The sequence below is a fragment of the Montipora foliosa genome, chromosome 13, assembly GCF_036669935.1.
Source record: "Montipora foliosa isolate CH-2021 chromosome 13, ASM3666993v2, whole genome shotgun sequence".
Classification (NCBI taxonomy): domain Eukaryota; kingdom Metazoa; phylum Cnidaria; class Anthozoa; order Scleractinia; family Acroporidae; genus Montipora; species Montipora foliosa.
The window spans coordinates 5,049,418-5,059,417 of NC_090881.1; the positions used below are offsets into that span (position 1 = coordinate 5,049,418).

Sequence of the window (10,000 nt, forward strand, 5' to 3'; positions counted from 1 at the left end):
ATTGGATTTGGAATAGTATAAATTTGCGATGCCTCTGCCGTGGTAAAAGTCAGACATTATCAAACCAAAACTGAATTCGAGAATGGTTTTGCCAACACTTTCTTACGAGGACATTGTAAACGAGGTGTGGAATAAACACGGGCAGTTACGGGACAAGAAGAAGAAGTTCAGGCTTCATGCGATTGAGGAGCTTGCAGCTCATCAGCTAACTGTTCTTCCAGTTGTAACTTCCCCGTGTCTGCTGAGTCCAGCTAGTTCCCGCAAAGCTTTGTTTCTGGTAATTTGTCCTTTCTTGCAAATTTGGCAACTTAGAGGAATTTTTTTGTTTGTCGAATTTAATTAAGAATTAAGTGTATTTTAGCTTTGTTTGTGAAAAGGTGTTGTGAGTTATAGAATATGAGAATTTGTAAACAGTTAGTTTCTTATATAGTGTCCTCAATCCGGAATTCTTCAGTGGCGAAGTCTGTCTTTAGAGACAAGTTTCTTCTATTTAAATTAGTAAGGGGTTTCCATCTGAGGAAATCAGGTGGAAGGTTCGTCCTAATCTTTCGTGCTTTCTGTTTTTATTTTTTTCAAATCTTTCGAAATTTGGTCTTAATATTCCCCTTTTAACAGGTTGGTTCTTGGCCAAATGTCCCTCATTTTTCATAATTATTTAAAGAGTTAAAACAGTTGTTAGGTTACCTTATTGTGTGTGTAACTTGAAGTAGCAGCCGTCTCTCACCGAGAAAGCCTCATTTGAATAGCCAAGTCATTCGTTATGAACCGTCAGTGTCTTATATTAAAAATAAAAATAAAAAATTCAGATTCGTCTTTCGTAAAACTTCTTCTATGTTGTGTAAACCAATTAAAACACAGTCATTGACTGTGCCTTCTAGGAATACGATGATGTCCCTGAGATGTTAGTGGATCTTCAGTACAGTTTGGCCAAGTCTTACTCTTGTACTCCGGAATTGCGAGAGACGTGGTTAGAGCACATGGCTGCTGTTCACGAGGGTCATTACCTTCATTCCAATGTGTTTCTATTGTTTTTGTACTCACTGTCTCACTATCAATTTGAATATTTGATATTTTGAAAATGGCCTATTTACTACTCGGAGTTTGGAGGTTTGGGTAAAAGATTAGTGATTGTCTTTTTGGTTGGTCTTTCCCTCTTAAAACCATTTATGTCACTTTATATTCATAGGCTCCTCCTGTGTTGTTTGAGAACTTTGTCTATTGTCTTTGAGAACGTTTCTTAGAAAATTCAGTTTATTGTGGTTTTGTTGTTGCAGACTGCTCACTGCTACATCCACGCAGCTGCTTTGGTGGCCGAATACCTGAAGAGACAAGGTAAGACGCAGAAAATGCGACAATCAACTGACTCTTCCATAAGCGATTAGCCACCTAATTATGAGTAGAAGGCAAGAGAGGGAGTATTATTAGCATTGTGTTTAGTTCTTATTAATTCTTATTGAGGAATGAGCTAACTTTCCTACACGATGCTTTACTGGAAATCTGTTTTCCATGCATTTGATACTTGGTAGAAGCAAGTTTAACTTATATGGCTCTGAGGCAGGCTATTTCAGTCATGTATCACTTTTTCTAATAGGCCATTTTCGAAATATCAAATGTTCAGCTTCTTCTTGAGGCAGTGAGGTCAAAAACGATAGGAACACGTTGGAATGAATGTGAAAAATATTTACATATCATCCACTTTCCTTTGTCATTGTCCTCTAGACCTCTCTTTCCGGCTGAATTTGAATAGATCGAAAAAGGCCTAATCATTATAATCCAACATGGCGACTTGAGGAAAGAAAGAAAGCGACACATTGAGGATACGAGCATATGGTTTTAATAAGCGCCAAGTATACTACGATTCATGTGACTGAGTGAAATTATATACTTTGCTCTTGAGTAGACTCTGTAAGTAAGTGTGATCTGTTTGATTCACTAAAATCGTCTAAAGGCTCCCGAAAACCTAGGAAACGTTGTGTACGGAAACATTGTTTCCCGAAATTTTTCCTCGGCGCGCAAACGAGGAAACATTTGCTGAAGAAGCAAAATTTTTCTGAATAAATTCACAAACAGTTTTGCTTCCCGGGAAGCAAATCTTGCTTCCACAACAAATGTTTCCTGGGGTCGCAAACTGGGAAACATTTGCTTCCGCAACAATGTTTCCTGGTTTAACGCATCGTTTCCATAGAAACGATACAACGTAAATAGCCCCCCTGAGAGGAGATGTGGTTGCTAGTAAAATACGACACACAGAAAGATTGAAGAAAATAAAAGGGAATCGCGTAACGTTGGCATCGAGCATGTTGATCATTTCCGAGGGTTACTTCATCTTTTTTCGCACAGCAAGTTAAAGTTCGAATTGCTATGGATATTAGTTCTACTTTTTCGTGTGACTATTAAAGTACACTAATTTTTTTCAGAACTCCATCGTCACATGCCTATTAACGAATTCGTGTTTTTATATATCCATTATTTAGGTACTTATACCCCTGGCTGTGCTGCATTTGCTCAAGTGTCTCCTAATGTAGTAGCGGACGAGAGTGTTATGAAGACCGATGAAGGAATGTCAATGGAACAGCGATATACGGTGGTTAGTGTCTTGACTTGTGTGAATTTTCAATTTTGACAACGTGTTTTTTCTGAGATTCCTTTGACGAAAGGAACAAATTGTGAAGGTTGTTGTAGGCTAGTGAGTCATTGACATCACACTTGAATTTCCTTTAATTTCTCGCACGAATACGATCTGAGCAATGAATAAGACCTCATATCATACAGAATTGAAGAAGAACAATTTTGATCATGACGTTTTCATTTTGTTAATTGAAGATAAGTGCCCAGAGTTTAGAGTGCTTTCCTTCAGGTCCGGACATCCCGGGTTCAATACCCGTTCCGACCACTGGTTTAATTTGATGCGTCTGGTAGTCCTTGGCTCAATCTCTCGGCTGCACTTGTAAATAGCAACTTGGTTTGCCTCTGGCCATTTGGTATTATTCTTAAAGTTGTCGCTGTTGTTCTGTTCTGTCATTGGCCCAGAAAGTGGGCTATGTAGAGCGGTCAATTAAAATGTTTGTTTACTTTTTACTTCAGTGATTCGAGTAAGATATGGTGGGTACTCTATTGATTTGGGATGCTGTTAACGTGGTCACATTTTGTTTCGTTTTAAGGAACCATGAAGAATTGCCTTTTTGTTGTGTTAGAATTCTCAGTTTTTCCTTGGCTGTCATTGTTGTTTATTCAGCGTCATCTGGTTGATTTGTTGGAGCAATGTGCCAAGTATCTCGAGCGAGCGGAGCGGTATGAAGTCATGGGTGAAGTGTTTAAACTAGCGATTCCTATCTATGAACAAGAGAGAGACTTTAGGGTAAGACGGGGCTCACTGTTGGTGTCCATCTTGTATATTTTGGCTATCGCATAGGTTGTTGCAAGGTCAGTTACAAATACCAGACTTTCTGCGGATTCCGCTTACCGTAACATCCAAATTCCATCAAGGTACAAATTAATTTCATTGCACTGATTTTGTTCAGAGCTTTGGTATCCGTCATGAATTCTTAGAACAGCTCGCATGGCTTGTGTTTGTTTGCGCCGTGGGATATTTTGATTGATTTTACGGTGTCGATATCATTGACGCAAAATCAAAGTAAGCAGATTAATGTAATTTAAGCAAAGACGACGGCTACGGCAACGACAATGCCTCAAAACAAGAATATTATTAGTTATAAAAGTAAATATAATCGTGCTGCACGTGCAGCACGAATTTCCGTGCACCTCCTTGCCGTACTCCAAAAACCAACTTGCATGAAATCACCAAATTTTAGGTTTTGATGACAACGTGAGCATGTAACAATGAACCATTCATTTTATGTTTTAAAACCGTTCATACCCATCCAGTTATAGAACAGTTCGCCCGTATTGTACAAGGTGAAAAAGACGGAATATTCGCAAAATACTTGCGATAGCTTTATTTTGGAATGACGTTTTCGTTGCCGAAGCAGTCGACTTTGCTAAAATTCCTTATACCTTACTGAGCCACATTCAACGTCTTCTCTTCGAAAGATCAGAACAATTGAAGGGCTTTAAGTATATATTTGGTATTCAACAATTTGACGCCAACTTTTCTTTCGTTACATTTGTTTGGTATGACTCTGGGTATTCGAAGAAGCGGTATGTTTAAACGAGTTCAGTGGTGTTTGTTAAATTGCGGCAAGCTATACAATGGCATAAATAGTCTGGAAACCATTGAAGTTTATAAATAAACAAGATAAAAATACATCCTGACATGAATATTGTATTGTTTCACATCCAGCGCCTGTCCAATGCATATGAGAGCCTAGCCCAGGCCTACAAGAAAGTTGTTGATGTGATGGGCACTGGAAAAAGACTGCTTGGCAAGTACTTCAGGGTTGCTTTCTTTGGACAGGTAATTTCAATTTCATGTTTAGATAAAGTTTATGTGAGAACGCGAAAAAACTGCTTCATGAACTGATCAATTTTTTTGTCCTGTTTTGGAACAAACGTCTTAGTACGGCGTGCCATTTGACAGCTAAAATCGATTGAGCCTCTCCTGCGTTAAAGGCCGGGACACACCAGGCGATAAGTCGCTGCGACACGTCCCCGGGACAAGTCGTCGCAACAATTTGCCTCGTGTGCCACGGTTAATTTTCTGAAAATCGTTGTCGCCCCACGAATTCAAACCAGTTTGAATTAGTGCGACTGATCGCAGCGACAAAGTTAGGGGTGCAGGGATGGCGCAGTGGTAAGAGCACTCGCCTCCCACCAATGTGGCGCGGGTTCGATTACCAGACTCGGCGTCATATGTGGGTTGAGTTTGTTGGTTCTCTACTCTGCTCCGAGAGCTTTTCTCCGGGTACTCCGGTTTCCCCTCTCCTCAAAAACCGACATTTGACTTGATTTACTGTCATTGTTCATGTCAGTTTATAGTGTCCCCAGTTAGCGCTCCAGTGCTAGAACGACTCGACACTTAAATAAAGTTCCTAAATAAATAATAAGTGAGCGCATGCAGCGTTGTCGCAGCGTGTGCACTTCCGGCATCAAGTCGCTGCAACAAAATATAAATGAACCAATAAGAGAGCGTCATATGGTCTGCTATATTGAATTAGAAAACTAGTTCACATTCCCCCTCATTCAAGATCTCTGCGTGTGCACCGAACAGGCGCCGTGTCGAAGCGACTTGGTTTGCAAGTAGTACTCACGGAGCGACTTGTCGCAAGGACCTGTCGCTACGACTTGTCTACTAGTGTCTCGGTCTTAAAGCCTAATTTGCTGGACCGCGATTAACGCCAAATCTGAATACATAGCATGACTACCTTTAAGGTCCAGTGACACGTTACTCCAGATCAGGCTTGAACTTTCAACGAATGGCTCGACTAACTTTGTTTTGTTTTATTTTGTTTTGTTTTTTTCTTGTCTTATTCGTCACTAGCATCAGCTCAGTAACGTTATTTCGACCAATTCAGGAGCTTATAATCTGGGGCCAATTCTTGGATTTCACATGACGTCACGGCCGCCATGTTGGTGTCCCCAAACAATGCAACGGCGGCCATGTTGGTGTCCCGATCCAATCCTCCGGGAATTGAAAGCTATTATTATGCTAACGTCTTCTTTTGTTTTCGTTGAAAAACATGGCTGTTGATCACGTGAGTGAAACCCAAGAATACTGGGGCCAATACTGGAGTCCATGTAGATCAAGCTATTTTTAGACAAGTTATTTAAATAAGATGTGGCTTGCACGAGTAACCATTCTCAATACCATGGGTAATAAATTCCTATTATTTGGAAGGGTCTTGTTTCGCGAAAAAATAAATCTAAAAATAACTCGGTTCCTAAAAACGACGTTGGCTTGCATGGCCTCGTGACCAATTTCTTTGTCTTTCAGATGTTTGGTGATGATGACGGGAAGGAATTTATCTACAAGGAGCCGAAGATTACGGGTCTTGCAGAGATTTCACATAGACTGGAACAAATTTACTGCAGAAAACACGGCAGAGATAACATCAAACTCATCATGGAGTCTGCAAAGGTGAATGAATGGTGTCTTTCTTTGGAAGCAGTGGACGGATGGAAGCCTAGAGGCCTGAAAACCTAACGTAAAAATGATTCTTTTTTCAGGTGCATGCAGAAACGTTGGATTCAAAGATTGGCTACATTCAGGTATATTTTGATAACTTGAGTACGCTATCCTACCGTTTCTTTTCACTTGCGTAATCAAGCTTAAGTCCAAAATTAAAGCATTCCTCACGCTTCTGTATTGTTTCGTCGTTTATGACGCATTTCCTCCAACTTAAAGACGTTGGCCACATTTCAGTTTCGCTATGTTAGCGTTCTTCCTACGAAGCGATCGAAGCTTTGACTTTGTTCTTAGTTTCGTCGGCTTTGTTGGTGTATTTTATGGACTTTTAACGTTATAAGAGCGTTTGAAGTTAAGGGCTTTTGTATTAGTCGTGAAACATGAAGGTAAATCAAGAGTCGTAGCTTCTATGTTTGTTCAACTGACTAAGGGTAGCTAACAGGACAGTCACTTGACTTTTGGAGAGCATATAGTTTATTTGTGGCCCGAGTAGCATCATTTGCGCCCGAGCGGAGCGACCAAGTGGCTACGAGCCATTTGGCCACTTGTGAGTTCGATTTATATCCCGGAAGGGGTGAACGGATTAGTTACCTTACATTTTTGTGCGAGTACAACCATGACGAAAAGAAAGAATATTAATGAACATTGATTACTCTTTGTTGATAGTTTTTCTTGTGTAATAATTCGCCCCGTGTGAGTTCATAGGACCCCTATATGACCTCGCCGTCCCCGTGTTGCATTTGTTGAAATTTGCAGATAACCTACGTGCAACCGTATTTCGACGATGAGGAGTTGGAACTCAGACCCACTTTGTTTGAGCGTAACAACAACATCAGGCGATTTATCTATGAAACGCCATTTACCTGCGGTGGCAAAGCACATGGCAGCCTAACAGAACAATGCAAGAGGAAAACTATCCTGACAAGTAAGTTGATTTAGCCTTTTGAGCATGCGCAGAAAGCACTTACTTGCTGAGAATGAACAGAACGGAAAACTCGTACTCGTAGTCCTCTCCCTCCTCCGATCTAAAGATCTCTATTGTCTGGGGGGAGGAGGGGGTGAATTGGGTTGCTTCGAAAGGATAAAAGAGTTTAAAATGACGGAATAGGCGGTCAAAAAGGGTGTGGAATAAACTAGTAATGCTGCAACTGTACGATATATCTAGAATAGAATAGGTGGCTGTGTTTATCGCCCATCTTTCATGCAGTCTTGGGGAGTGAATTGCGAAGAGTACAGCTTACTACATCGGGACGAAAGCGTACATTGGCCACTATGATTAAAAATACCATAATACGCATTGTTTGCCTTCCAAAAGTTTGCATATACATTGTCTTTATTTTCTCTACCTTTGCATATGCTTATGCTTATGCAAACGTTTGGAGGGCAAACAAAAGAGTATTATGGTATTTTTAAACTAACCCAATAGCCACCTCTGACAGCCGCTGTACGGTCCATGTTTGATATCGGAGCACATTAGCTGTGAGTCGATTATAATGAGGGAGGTTAATCGGGGTTTCCAGAAAAGTACTTAGTTAATTACTAGTCACTGATACACGAAGCGAAGTGTTAATTAATGTTAATTTTTGTTTTGCACGTTCTCTTCTAGCATCCAACACGTTTCCTTACATAAAGACGCGAATTCTTGTGGTCCAAGAGGAGCAATACGAACTGACACCCGTTGAGGTTAGTTCGTGTTACCTTACTTCCAAGGAACGAGTTCAATTCATTGTCCTAACCAAAGCGAAACTAAAGTAAATTCAGCCAGTCAAGAGTGGCGAATACAGCAATGATATTTATACTTAACTACTAGTATATTGTCCTTTCTTTGGCTTATCGAAGAAGACGCACACTTTTTAGGACAGTCAAATGAACGCAAACCAGATGCATGCAAATAGCGATAGTAAAGTGACCTCAAAAAACATAACTAAAATACTAGCATATAATTTAATTGACAGTGGTTTGCTTGAGTTTACCGTTCTTTGCACATCTGCGACTTGAAAAGACAATCTATGAAAAATGTGACCATGCAACGCCGAAGTTTTAATATGCTTTCTAAGTTTCAACACCATTACTTGAATGCCCATGAATCAAATTGAGGCTAAAGTAAAGTTGACCTTACAAAATATAACTTAGCGCTATCATAAGTGATATCGCAGATCAAGAACAATGCAGAAGGAAGTTCAACTAGAATTTAGAGAAAAAGCTGCTGTTCTGAAATAACCTGCTGTTATTAGTACTTTCCTGCGGGTGTTTTGGTTGTACAACGCTAAGAACTGAGGGCCATCATCACGAACATTGATGGTGTGAGGCCGCCATTTTGGAATCGCAGTCAGGGGAAGACTGGGATGAGTTTAACGTACAAGATGGCGACAAGGGACCTAAGGAGTTTTGTCGCAAAAAGATACTCGGCTATAAGACGCACCTTAGTTAAGATCACATTTGGGGCCAACAAGCAATTTCTTTGAGAAAAAATGCTGCGCCTTACAGCCGAAAAACTACGGTTAATCCCATCTACAGTACGGGCGAACTATCCTGTAAGTAACTAGATAGGTTCGAACCGTTTAAAAGTAAAAGTAGAAAAGGAACGGTTCATTGCTGTATGCTCATGTTGTCGTCAAAACCTAAAATTTGGTGATTTCACGTTGTTTTGTGGACTACGGCAAAAATGCAGTGAAACGCTTGCGGCACGTGCAGTACGATTATTTTTCTTTTTGAACCAATCACATTCTTGCTTTTCGTCGTCTTTGCTTAAATTCCCTAACCACTGTAACAGGACGGGTTAGGAGGTCAAATCCTGCGTTGTAATTGGCGCGTTTCGATACACTTTGTCGATTTCGGAGCCCCTCTCGCCGCAAATATGATTGACTGCAACTAGAAGACCAAGCAGTTTATCGAAACTTATTTGAACTTCCGAATCCTTCTTCCTTGTTGATTTTTCTTTGCGTTGATTTATATTAATTGTAATTTTAATGTGCCATTCGATTTATTTTTATTTTTTTTTTCAGGTCGCGTTCGACGAGATGCAAAATAAAGTTAAGGAGCTAAATAATGTTATCACACAGAATCCTCCAGACATGAAGAAACTTCAGCTTGTTTTACAAGGCAGTGTCAGTGTGCAGGTACACGAGTGTTGCCTCATGTATTCAGAGGGGGGGTGGGGGGGAGGGGCGGGTGATTTTGTGTTCGAGGGTGATTTTGTGTTTGAGGGCAGGCGATTGTTCATCGATTTCGAGAAGATCTAGACGACTCGATGACAAAACCTTCGGCTAAATTTGTATTATCGGTGTATAACCAGGTGATAATGTGAGAGTTTTCGGTTGTGGTTATTTTGGAATGGTGACGAGCTTCATGTCCATTATTAAATGGTTTTAATATTGCATTTTAAAATCAATTTTCAAACGAAAAGAGCTGAGACCGTATTCCACCGCTAAAAGCATTGGACATGTACCTTAGAGTACAACACACATGCACACTTTTGGATAGTATTAGCCTCAGTCCCCTCTCATATTCATGAGATGGTCTTTGATGCAGTGACGTATGTGTCCTTTTGAGTATGTTCTGTTTTGTTTTGTAATTCCTCAGGTGAATGCTGGTCCGCTGGCGTATGCACAGGGATTCCTCGACAAATCTGTGTTGGCATCGCATCCACATAAACACATAGAAAAACTCCAGCAGGTTTACCGGTCTGTAACATTTCTTTTTCTGCCTAAACTGTGCGAAACAGCAGCATAACAGTTTTCAGGGTTAAAGGATCGCGATTGGGTTCATTATAACATTTTTGTTTGCTTTTGAGGAATTGATGATGAAAATAATTTTAATTAAATGGCTTATATGTAATATACTCGCAAGAAGTAATCTAGACTCAAACATTACGGAAGCCGATGATATTTTACACTGGCAATTCTCTGTACAAGGATT

At 40.2% G+C, this 10,000-nt stretch overlaps 1 pseudogene; it reads left to right on the forward strand.

Moving 5' to 3' along the window:
- LOC137981548 (dedicator of cytokinesis protein 9-like) overlaps positions 1-10,000 on the forward strand; it is a 46,566-nt pseudogene that overhangs the window by 32,189 nt on the left and 4,377 nt on the right.